Here is a 12,072-nt window from a genome sequence, read left to right on the forward strand (position 1 = left end):
GACATCTTATGTATCCACTCATCTGTTGATAAACACGTTGTTTCTGTATCTTGGCTATTGTGAATATGCTGCAGTGAACATGGAAGTGCAGACATCTTTTCAAGATACTGATTTCATTTTCTTTGGCTATATATCCAGAAGTAGAATTGCTGAGCCATATTGTAGTTCCGTTTTTAACTTTTTGATGAACACTCATACTATTTTCCATGGTAGCTGTACCAATTTACATCCCACCAACAGTGTACAATGGTTCCCTTTTCTCTACATCCCTCCCAGCACTTGTTATATGTTGACTTCTTGTTAAGCCTTTTTTTTTTTTTTTTTAATTTTAAGTAAGCTCTGTGGGGGTTGAACTCATGACCCTGAAATGAAGATTCAGAGGTTCTACTGAACTGAGACAGCCAGGCTCCCCTGTTGACTTTTTGATAGTAGCCCTCCTAACAAGTGTGAGATGATAGCTCATTATGGTTTTGATTTACATTTCTTTTTAAAAAATGTCTTTCTTTCTTTCTGTCTTTCTTTTTTACTTAAGAGAGAGAGAATCCCCTGCATGAGCAGGGGAGAGGCGCAGAGGGAGAGAGAGGGGAGCAGAGAGAATCTTAAGGCTCCACAGTCAGCACAGAGCCTGATGCAGGGCTTAATTCCATGATCCTGGGGTTATGACCTGAGCAAAAATCAAGTGAGACCGTCAACTGACTGAGCCACCCAGGTGCTCACTTTATAATTTGGTTATTTGGTTTCTTGCTATTGATTTGTATGAATTCTTTATATGTTTTGGAAGTTAACCTCTTATCAGATAGTCATTTTACTCAAAGTGATCTACAGATACAATGCAATGCCTGTCAAAATTCCAATGGAATTTTCACCAAAATAGAAAAAAATAATTCTAAAATTCATACAGAGCCACAAAAGATCCAGACTTCAAACTTCCTGACTTCAAACTATATTACAAAGCTATAATAAAAGCAGCATGGTACTGGCATAAAAACAGATATACAGAATAATGGACCAGAATAGACAACCCAGAAATAAACCCATTCACATATGTAAAGTGAACTAATTTTCAACAAAGGTACCAAAAATACCTGATGGGGAAAGGACAGTGTCTTCAATAAATGCTGTTGAGAAAATTGGATATTCACAACCAACATTTACAAAAATCAACTCAAAATATATTAAGACTTAAACATAAGACCCAAATCTGTATAGCTTCTAGAAGAAGATGTGGAGGAGGAGCTCCTTGACATTAATCTTGGCAATGAGTTTTGGATTTGACACCAAAAGCACAAGCAACAAAAGCAAAAATAAACAAATGAGACTATATCAAATTACATCAAAAGGTTTTGCACAGCAAAGGACATAATCAACCAAATGGAAAGGTAACCTATGGGATGGGAGAAAACATACATGAACCAAATGGATCTTTTTAAATGAAAAAGGGCCTTGAAAGAGGGAGATGGCAAGAACAGATTTGTTGAGTTTGAATATGTTTTCAGTGAGGTAGACTAAAAACTAAATAAAAATACATATTTTGAGACTCAAAGTAACTGTTTAGCTAGTAAAATTAATTAGAAAGCAAACAATCAATTCCCCCCTTCCCTTTACCTTTGGTTCAGAGTAGAAATTTAATTCAATTTCATTTCACAAACATTCACCGCACATTTTTTAAGTGTGAAGAGACTCATAAAGAGAAAAACTAACACATCCTAGTCTAAAGGAGTTCCCACTTTCTCAGGGGATACAGACACTGCCTGGAAATCTATGGCTGTAACAGCGTTTGAAAGGTTATGCTAACATCATGAATAAAGTGTAATAAGATTTCAGAAGTGGAGGAGCGCCTGGGTGGCTCAGTTGGTTAAGCAGCCAACTTTGGCTCAGGTCATGATCTAGCAGTTCACTGGAGTCCACATGGGGCTCTGTGCTGACAGCTTGAAGCCTGGAGCCTGCTTCAGATTCTGGGTTTCTCTTTCCTTCTGCCCCTCCCCTGCTGATGCTCTGTCTCTCTCTCTCAAAAATAAATTTAAAAACATTAAGAACTTATAAAAAAAAATCTCAGAAGTGGAGCTCAGCTGATTCTCCCTGAAAGGGTTAGGAAATGCTTTATAGATGAGGTGATGCTGAGCTGGGCTTAGGAGTAGGAGTATCTGTTGCATCAACTGGAGAAGCAGTGAAAGGACTTTCTAGATAGAGGAGTATAGAAGCGCTGACAACACTGACTCCATCTTTGGCCCTCCATCTTGTTCAGGCCCACAGAATGACTTTCCTTGGGGCTACATGTTCCAGGCCCCATGAAGTTTATTGTGTGCCCTGACCAGAATGTAGGAAGGCTTGCTCTGATATTCCCTACAGTGGCACACAGAAGACACCACTTTATTTTTTTTAAGTTTACTTATTTTGAGAGAGAGGTAGAGAGAAAGGGGGAGACAGAGAATCCCAAGCAGGCTCCACACTGTCAGCACAGAGCCTGACACAGGGCTTGAACTCACAAACCATGAGATCTGGACTGAGCTGAAATCAAGAGTCAGATGCCTAACTGACTGAGGCACTCAGGTGCCCCAGATGGCACCACTGTAACTAATTACTAGAGATGATTGGCACAGAGATGGTGCGATTTTAGATAACTACCCTTTGCAACACAATGATCTTGCTGTACAGAAGCTGTGAATTAAGGTCCAAACTTAATTCAGAGAATTAAGACAAACACAGAGAATAGCTGTGTAGTGGATTATTGCCCACCCCACCCCTCCCCCATCAGTAAGATACCCTGGATTAAACTCTGTAAATGGTATGGAGTGGCTTGCTTTGTTTTTCGGTCTCCAAGTGCATTCTCAGCCTGGAGAATACTTTACTATCCCTCCTCTTCCTTCTAACAAGGAGACATACAATATGAGCAACGGCAGGCAGCTCCTACATCCCAAAGGCTGGTGTATTTATTTGGGGAAAGTGGGATGTTTAATACGGCTGGAACAAAGATAATATAGGATAGAAGCATGGGCATAAAAGTAAAAATAGTGTGGTCTGTGGAAATACAGACAAACCAAAAGACCAACCATATGCCCCAATGTCCAGGCTTTGGTTAATAACTGCCAACGTCCCGAAATTTTGCCCTGACTTCCAACTAAGGACCAACCAGAGAAAGCTAAATATGCTCCCCTAACCAAGACACAAGATGTTCCATTTCCAGTTAGCCGACAGCTTCCCCATGCCAACAACCTCCAATCAGGTATAGCCACAGACTTCCATTTTCCCACTACCAAGCTTTCCCACTCTTCTGCCTGCCTTAAATCTCGATTGAAATAGAAGCGGCGGTCTCCCTTGCCACAGCAAGGAATAAATGGCCTTTGTTCCCATTCAGGTGGCCTTGGTTTAATTCCACATGATCAAGTCTAGGCTGCCCTCTGGATCACCTCACGTCTTCCTTTTCTACTCATACCTTTCCCAATGATATTAACTGACACCAACTACTGAAATGTTCCCAAACACAACAAAATAATATAGTATATATAATGAAAAGCCATCCATGCTCCTCACTATAGTATGCTCAGCTGGTTTCCAACTCTGAGAGTTTTTGCCAGTGGCCTGAATATAAGCTGTCCCCCCGCTGTCCATAACCAGTGACTGAAGGCAGCTAGTGTATAAATACCCCAGTTCTTCACCTCCCTGGTAGGATGATGGGTGGCTTGCTGTCTACACTGACTCCCAGAGTTCTCCAGCAGGATTGAGCTACAGTAGCTCGCAGTTTTCTTACCACCTTCGTTTCCGTTCTTGTGTTCTCCATCCCCAGCCAGCGTTTCCTAGGATGACCTCCCAAATAAATAACTTGCTGTCAAATCCTTTCCTTGGGGTCTACTTCCATGGGAACCCAAATGAATACAGTGTTAGAATCAGAAATAATCCAAACTACATTTATTATAATAAGCAGCAACTGCAGAGAGTAAACCAACCTGTCCCATAGGTTTTTCACTGATAAATCTGTTTTAGAAAAATAAAGAAAAGAAAGAAAAAGAAAAAAATGGTAATGCCATTTACAACGTAAAGAAGAGCAGGCATCTGATTCATTAACAAACATTTTCTAGAAATAAATTATATCACTCTACACAGTAATTTAAAGCTTTTGAATTAACGTAAAGCTAGATATAAAAGATTTCAATGCAAAAGTTTAGAGAAAAATCAATAGTAAAATAATAGGTGGAAGAGTCTAATCTTTTATCATGGAATAGGTGAAAACTCAACCAGAAATCTTTCACTTATGGCAGATGGGGGGATTTTGCCATTAGCTAAATAAGCAAATGTTTTAGCACCAGTTCTCAAAAGTTTTGGGCTCAGGACACATTTATACTCTTTAAAATTATTAGGGAGCCTGGGTGGCTCAGTCAGTTAGGCTCAGGTCATGATCTCACAGTTCATGGGTTCAGCCCTGTGTAGGGCTCTGTGCTGACAGCTCAAAGCCTGGAGCCCGCTTCACATTCTGTGTCTCCCTCTCTCTCTCACCCTGCCCTGCTCACACTTTGTCTCTCAAAAATAAATAAAGATATAAAAATGTTTTTAAATTATTGAGGTCTCCAATAAACTTTTATTTATGCATAGTTGGCCACTGAACAATGTAAGGGTTAGAGGTACCAACCCCAGCCACAGTAAAAAATCTGCATATAACTTTTAACTCCCCCAAAACTCTTACTAAAAGCCTACTGTTGACATTTGTAGTTGGTTGACATATATTTTGTATGTTATATGTATTATATACTGTATTCTTATAATAAAGTAAGCTAGAGAACGGGGTGCCTGGGTTGCTCAGTCAGTTGACTGTCTGACTTCAGCTCAGGTCATGATCTCAGCATCTGTGAGTTCGAGCCCCAAGCCCTGAGCCCCAAGCCCTACATGAGGCTCTGTGCTGACAGCTCAGAGCCTGGAGCCTGCTTTGGATTCTGTGTCTCCCTCTCTTTCTGCCTCTCCCCCTCTTGTGCATGCTTTCTCTCTCTCTCACACACACAAAAATAAACATTAAAAAATAAAATGATCAAAGTAAGCTAGAGAAAATAAAATATTAAGAAAATCATAAGAAAAATACATTTATAGTACTATACTGTAAAAAATCAGCATACAAATGGACCCATGCAGTTCAGGCCCACATTATTCAAGAATCAACTGTAGTTAATTTATCAGTATTTAGTGTATTACAAATTAAAATGGAGAATTTAAAGATATGCATTACTTTTTAAAATAGCAGTAATAATCATGAATAACACATTAAAAAAAACTCAAGAAATTTTCTCCAAGAAGAGAGGCATTGTTTTGCATCTTTGCAAATCTCTTTGATATGTAGCCAACTAGAAGACAGCTGGATTCTCATATCTGCTATAGATTCAATCTGTTATGACACCACATGCCATGTAGTCTCTGGAAAATTCCATTTTACATTTGTGAAAGAATGAAAGTGGGGGGAAAATGATGGCTTAGTATTTTTGAAAAGTTTTGACCTTGTGGAATCCCTGAAAGGATTCTGGGGATCCCCAAGATCTCCGGACTGCACTGAAAAATTGTTGCATTAAAGGATACACAAATCAGGTAGCAGAGAGTACACATTCCACTGAACATGGGTTACAACATAAGTAGATGTTGAGGTACCTAGTCTCTTTGGTCTTGGCCCTAGGCATCTTTCTTTTTTTGTTTTGTTTTGTTTTTTTAATTTTTTAAAACAGTTATTTACTTTTGAGAGACAGAGCACGAGCAGGGGAGAGGCAGAGAGAGAGGAGGACACAGAATCCGAAGTAGGCTTCAGGCTCTGAGCTGTCAGCACAGACTCGGACGCAGGGCTTGAACCCATGAATGATGAGATCATGACCTGAGCCAAAGTTGGATGCTCAACCCACTGAGCCACCCAGGCATCCCTGCCTTAGGCATCTTTCTAACTTGAGGCACCATGTCATGATGTTCTTATATGGAAGTAACAGTCTGTTGCTAATTGACAAGTCTCTAGCACCTGTTGCCCGTATTCTTCATATTGCTATTTGTTGATGCTGTACACGCACCCAGTGCCCAAGGATAGGGACTTTCCAGCTTCTAAAGCACAGAGGCTTGTGGGAAGGAGGCAGGAGAGATATGCTAGCAATCAGCACAGACCTGACCTAGATCCAGGCTTCAGAGCATAACCAATTTTCACGTGACTTAGCACTTAGTTGCTGCACCTTGATCAGTCAGTTGACTACAGTTCTTTGTTTGGAGCACTAAAGGAGAGCCAAGCTTTTTAATCAGCTCAGAACAGACTTTGGGAAAAGCATATATGCAAAGCACAGTTATCTTAAATCCAGGGAGGATTCCTCTTTGTCAGGCACTTCACCTATTGTTCGTTTTAATCCAGGCTGGGCAAGAGGGAAGTGATTCGGTTTATATTCTATATTTTTCATTACAAAAGAGAGACATTTTTTCTTTTCCTTTTTCAAATAAACATTGTATATATATTTGAGGAATACAAGATGATTTGATATGCATATACATAATAAAAGCACCACGATAGTCAAGCTCATTAAAATATCACCTCCTCCATATTATCTTCTTTGCATGTGATAAGAGCACCTGAAATCTCTCTCAGCAGCTTTCCAGTATTCAATAAATATTAACTGTATTCACTGCACTAGATCTCTAGACTTATCCATTCTATATACCACAACATTGTATCCTTTGATCAGCATCTCCTTTCCCCCTCACCTCTCTGTCACTCATAAATCTAAAAATAGAACTACCAGATGATCCAACAATCCTTCTTCTGGATAGATATCCAAAGAAAATAAAATGAGTGTACCCATAGGTATTGCAGCATTATTCACAACAGCCAAGATATGTAAAAATCCTAAGAATCTGTTGATGGATGAAAGAATAAAGAACATGTGGTGTGTATATCCAGTGGAACATTATTCAGCCTTAATAATGAAGGAAATACTGCCATGTGCAACAACACAATGAACCTCGAGACAGCAGGCTAAGTCAAAGAGATTAGACACAGAAGGAAAAATACTTCATTATCTCACTTATATGTGGAATCTAAAAAAGCCAAACAGAAGCAGCGAGTAAAAGAGGCATTTTCTAATTACAAATTGTAAGAGTAAACAAGGCACTATTACCACAATAGGAAGGATGCACACCAGATACAGAGTAATGGCGGCTTCAAAGCAGAGAGCAAGAGAGACTGAGGGTGAGGCAGGACAAAAGGAATTTAATCTCCATATTTTTTTCTTTTATTAAAAAGGTGTGAAGCAAACATAACTGTTAGTACTTATTAACCATATATGATAGGTATTTGGGTGTGTAAGGGAAAATAAAAGTTAAAAATAAAAGGCTTAATACTCTCTGTTAAAAATGAAGGAAGAGGGGTGCCTGGGTGGCTTAGTCGGTTAAGCATCCGACTTTCGCTTAGGTCATGATCTCACGGTTCGTGGGTTCGAGCCCCGCGTCAGGCTCTGTGCTGACTGCCAGCTCAGAGCCTGGAGCCTGTTTCAGTCTGTGACTCCCTCTCTCTCTGACCCTCCCCTGCTCACGCTGTCTCTCTCTCTGTCTCCTAGAAATAAATAAACATTTAAAAAAAAAAAAAAAAGAAGGAAGAGACTCCTCCTTTCTCTTAGAGCATTATGTTTGAGAAGTATATCTTTTTAAAGGCTTTTTTTTTTTTTTTGCCAGATTTATAACCCAGGAATGTTTTTCTCAAGGAGCTGGGTGCCACCTCCTTGAAATGTAAATGTCAAGGGAGATCACACCCCTATTTACCAGTTCCCATAGGAGACTAGGAACCTAATTTTGGTGGGCATCTGGCTCCAAATTGCAACACTACCTGCTCTCATAAAGATATGAGAAATTCGTTTTTTCTTCATTGTAAAGCTAACTAGGGGTGCCTGGGTAGCTCAGTTGATTGAGCGTCTAATTTCCGCTCAGGTCATGATCTCGCGGTTCACTAGTTCGAGTCCCCCATCAGACTCTGTGCTGACAGCTCAGAGCCTGGAGCCTGCTTTGGATTCTATGTCTCCCTCTCTCTCTGCCCCTCCCCTGCTCACACTGTCTCTGTCTTTCTCTCAAAAATAAATAAACATTAAAAATAAATAAATAAAATAGAGCCAACTAACACACATGGTTACTCCAATTTCCAAGTGATTTTAGGATAAAATGTATGTGACAAATGATGTTCTCAAGTTCCCCAACTTGAGGACTACTTTTATTGTTTATCTTGAGGACATATATGCAATGGGTTGTATCTGCCTGGCTTTATAAAACAGCGAGATTTATTTCTGTGTAATTTGTTAGCAGAATGCCTGTAATAAATATAAAGTTCTGAATATTTATGCAAACAATAAAACTAATCTTTCTCTTCTACCTTTGTGGAGAGGTTTATTGGGTTGGGAGATTTTGTTTTTAATTATATTTCCCCATCAGGTGTTTGTAATATTATTGGTTGTACTTTCTGTATTGTTCAAATTAAAAAGAAAAAGATATTATTTATGGATAATTTTTCAAAAATTATCCTATACTGTTTCCTATACTGTTTTACCTATAAGCAAACTTCATTATTTTAGTAAATAAGCCATTTTTTGTCAGAGACTGGCTCTGGCAGATCCAGGAGTCCCTGAAAGATGGACGGTGTTGGCGAGAGAGAGAGTGAGAGAGCCCTGAGATTCTTTCTGATCACCAGGCAGGCATCTCTGCCCTGTTGGTTTTGGTGTCTTTACTTAAAGGTTCAACCACAATATGAGGTCAAAGAAAGGAATTTCTTTACAACAGAAGGTCTTTTGCGATAACAATTGCCGAATTATTCTAGTCATAGTGAACTTATAACAGAATGCTCTTAGTGGAAAACAGGATAACATATAGGTTAAGTTGTATATAGATATTTCCAACATGAGCCAGCAGTGGCAGAACGAGATAATCAGCTTTTGCTTCTCATGGCAGGAGCTGTGCAAATACTGCCATTTCCTTGCTGTGACTGCCATCCAGAGAGGCCGGTGCGGCTCCCAGCAATTTTTCCCCATGGCCTTCATTTATGACAGGGGTTTTTATATTTGAATGCCTGGAAAACTGTACTGAAACCTTAGTATCAAATACTTTAAAAAAATAAGAGGCTTCAGAAAAAGAGTTGTTTTTTTTTTTTTAAGTAATCTCTACACACAGTGTGGGGCTCAAACTCACAACCCTGATATCAACATTTGTATGCTCTTCTGACTGAGCCAGCTAGAAGAGTTTAAAATCTAAAACACTAACATGGAATTCATAGAGAATTTTGTATTTTTCCATAAAAAATATCTTTAAAATATAATGCGATTTATTTTTCCAGCTTTATTGAGGTATAACTGACAAAACTGTACATATTTAAAGTGTACAATGTCATGCTTTGATATATATGCATTATGAAATAATTACTGCAAGCAAGCCAATTAACATACATATCACCTCACATTGACACCTTGTGTGTGTGTGTGTGTTTGTGCGTATGTGTGTGTGTGTTGTGAGAATGATGTGATTTACATTTTTTAAAAAAAATACTGCCTGTCTCTCCTGACAAATTTTAGCTTCTCTAAGATCAGGATCATTGTCTTATTTGCTGTTGTACTCTAATACAGTGCTCCTAAAACAGTGATAGGTACACAGAAGATGTCTAATAGGGGCACCTGGTTGGCTCAGTTGATTAAGCATCTGACTTTTGATTTCAGCTCAGGTCATGATCTCACAGTCATGAGATTAAGCCCCCCATTGGGCTCCTCTCTGGGTGTGGAGCCTGCTTAAGATTCTCTCTCTCCCTCTCCCTTTGCCCTTCCCCTGCTCATGAGCTCTCTCTCACTCTGGCTCACTTTAAAAAAAAAAAAAATGTAGTAAAGACTTCCACGTTCTGGTTCTGCATGTAAGGAGACTGGAAGTCCCCGCTCTGTCCTAATAAGTAAAAACCTTAACAGACTGAAAAATCAATTACTCATCTTGGATACAACACTTCTTGGACAGCAAACTGCTGTTCCCAAGATTGGAGAGGCCTACAGATGAATACAGGGAGTTAGCTTACCAGAGCAGAGACTCAAATGGAAACCACCATGGGAAACTGCCAGGATTGGAAAGCTGAGCTGCAACTGACAAATTGCTAGAGGCTCAACATGGACAAATATGAGAGTTAAAAGCTCCAGGAGAACTCAGACATACAAAGGCCACTATACTTTTGTGAGTTCTACCTCCAGGAGCGCTAAGAGATTCTCACCGTAAATACCGGGGAAAAATCTCTTTGTGCTTCTGGTAGGGGGAGATGTAAAGGAACCAATTTGAAATATACCAGAACACTGTGTTAAGAACAAGGTCTGCCTTCAGGGGAAACTAGTTAACTAGAACCTAACTGAACTGGAAGAAGGAGAATATCCAACACCAACCCACTCTAGCCATCCTGTCCCACCTGAGGAGGGAGAAAAAAACAAAATACTCATGAACTTCAAAGTCCAGAGAAATAGGCTCACCAAGATTGAGACCTAATCATAGGACTATAGAATGCTTCCCCTACTGCCACGCTTTTTCACCACATTACAACAGTTGTTGTTGTTTTTTTTTAACCTGGTACATCGTGTCCAACTATCAAGAAAAATTGTAAGGCATACTAAAAGGTAAAAAACACAATTTGAAGAGAGAGCAAGCATCAGAATCAGACATGGCAGGGATGTCGAAATTATCAAAGTGGAATTTAAAATAACTATGATTATATTTGCAGATGGCATGATACTGTATACAGACAACCCTAGTGACCCTACCATAAAATTACCAGAACTGATCAATGAACTCAGTACAACAGCACGATACAAAATTGATAGGCAGAAATCTGTTGCATATCTATACTCTAATACTGAAGTAGCAGAAAGAGAAATTAAGGAAACAATCCCACTTACAACTGCAGCAAAAAGAATAAAACATCTAGGAATAAACTTAATCAAGAACTTACTGCCTGTGGATGCTGCCAAGGAAGCATTATTAAAGTCTCCCCTCCCACACCGGCATGTCTAAGTCAGAGTCTCCCAAAGAGCCTGAACAGCTGCGGAAGCTCTTCGTTGGAGGTTTGAGCTTTGGAACAGCAGACGAGGATCTGAGGAGCCATTCTGAGCAATGGGGAACGCTCACAGACTGTGGTAACAAGCGATCCAAACACCAAGAGCTCCAGAGACTTTGGGTTTGTCACATATGCCACTGCGGAGGAGGCGGATGCAGCCGTGAATGCAAGGCAACACAAGGTGGATGGAAGAGTTGTGGAACCGAAGAGAGAAGATTCTCACAAATGTGGTGCCCACTTGCCTGTGAAAAAGGGGTTTGTTCGTGGCAGTAAAGAAGACACTAAATCATCTAAGAGATTATCTTGAACAGGAGGGGAAAACTGAAGTGACTGAAATCATGACCGATCAAGGCAGTGGCAAGAAGAGAGGCTTTGCTTTTGTAACGTTTGAGGACCATGACTCTGTAGACAGGACTGTCATTCAAAAATACCATATTGTCAATGGCCACAACTGTGAAGTAAGGCAAGTCCTATCTAAGCAAGAGACGGCTAGTGCTCCATCCAGCCAAAGAGGTCAAAGTGGTTCTTTCTGGAAACTTTGGTGGTGGTCCTGGAGGGAACTTCAGTGGGCGAGGTGGCTTTGGTGGCAGTCGAGGTGGTGGTGGATATGGTGGCAGTGGGGATGGCTATAATGGATTTGGTACTGATGGAAGCAATTATGGATTTGGCAGAAGCTAGAATGTTCTGGACTCAAGGAAGGAGGAAATTTGGTGGCAGAAGCTCTAGCCCCTGTAGTGGTGGAGGCCAATACTCTGCCAAACCACGAAACCAAGGTGGCTGTGGCGGCTCCAGCAGCAGCAGCAGCTACGGCGGTGGCAGAAGGTTTTAATTACTGCCAGGAAACAAAGCTTAGCAGGAGCGGAGAGCCAGAAAAGTGACAGGGAAGTTACAGGTTATAACAGATTTGTGAGCTCAGCCAAGCCCAGTGGTGGCAAGGCCAGCGGCCACAAAGAGGACATGTTTTAGACAACATACACGTGTGTGGGCAAAAAACCCCAAGGACTGTATTTGTGACTAAT

At 40.3% G+C, this 12,072-nt stretch overlaps 1 pseudogene; it reads left to right on the top strand.

Annotated features, from left to right (window-relative positions):
• Window positions 1-11,002: 11,002 nt before the first annotated feature.
• On the top strand, window positions 11,003-11,906 carry LOC144240284 (heterogeneous nuclear ribonucleoprotein A1-like; annotated as a pseudogene).
• Window positions 11,907-12,072: the final 166 nt, after the last annotated feature.

Source organism: Crocuta crocuta, unplaced genomic scaffold (genome assembly GCF_008692635.1).
Source record: "Crocuta crocuta isolate KB4526 unplaced genomic scaffold, BGI_CrCroc_1.0 scaffold176, whole genome shotgun sequence".
NCBI classification, from domain to species: domain Eukaryota; kingdom Metazoa; phylum Chordata; class Mammalia; order Carnivora; family Hyaenidae; genus Crocuta; species Crocuta crocuta.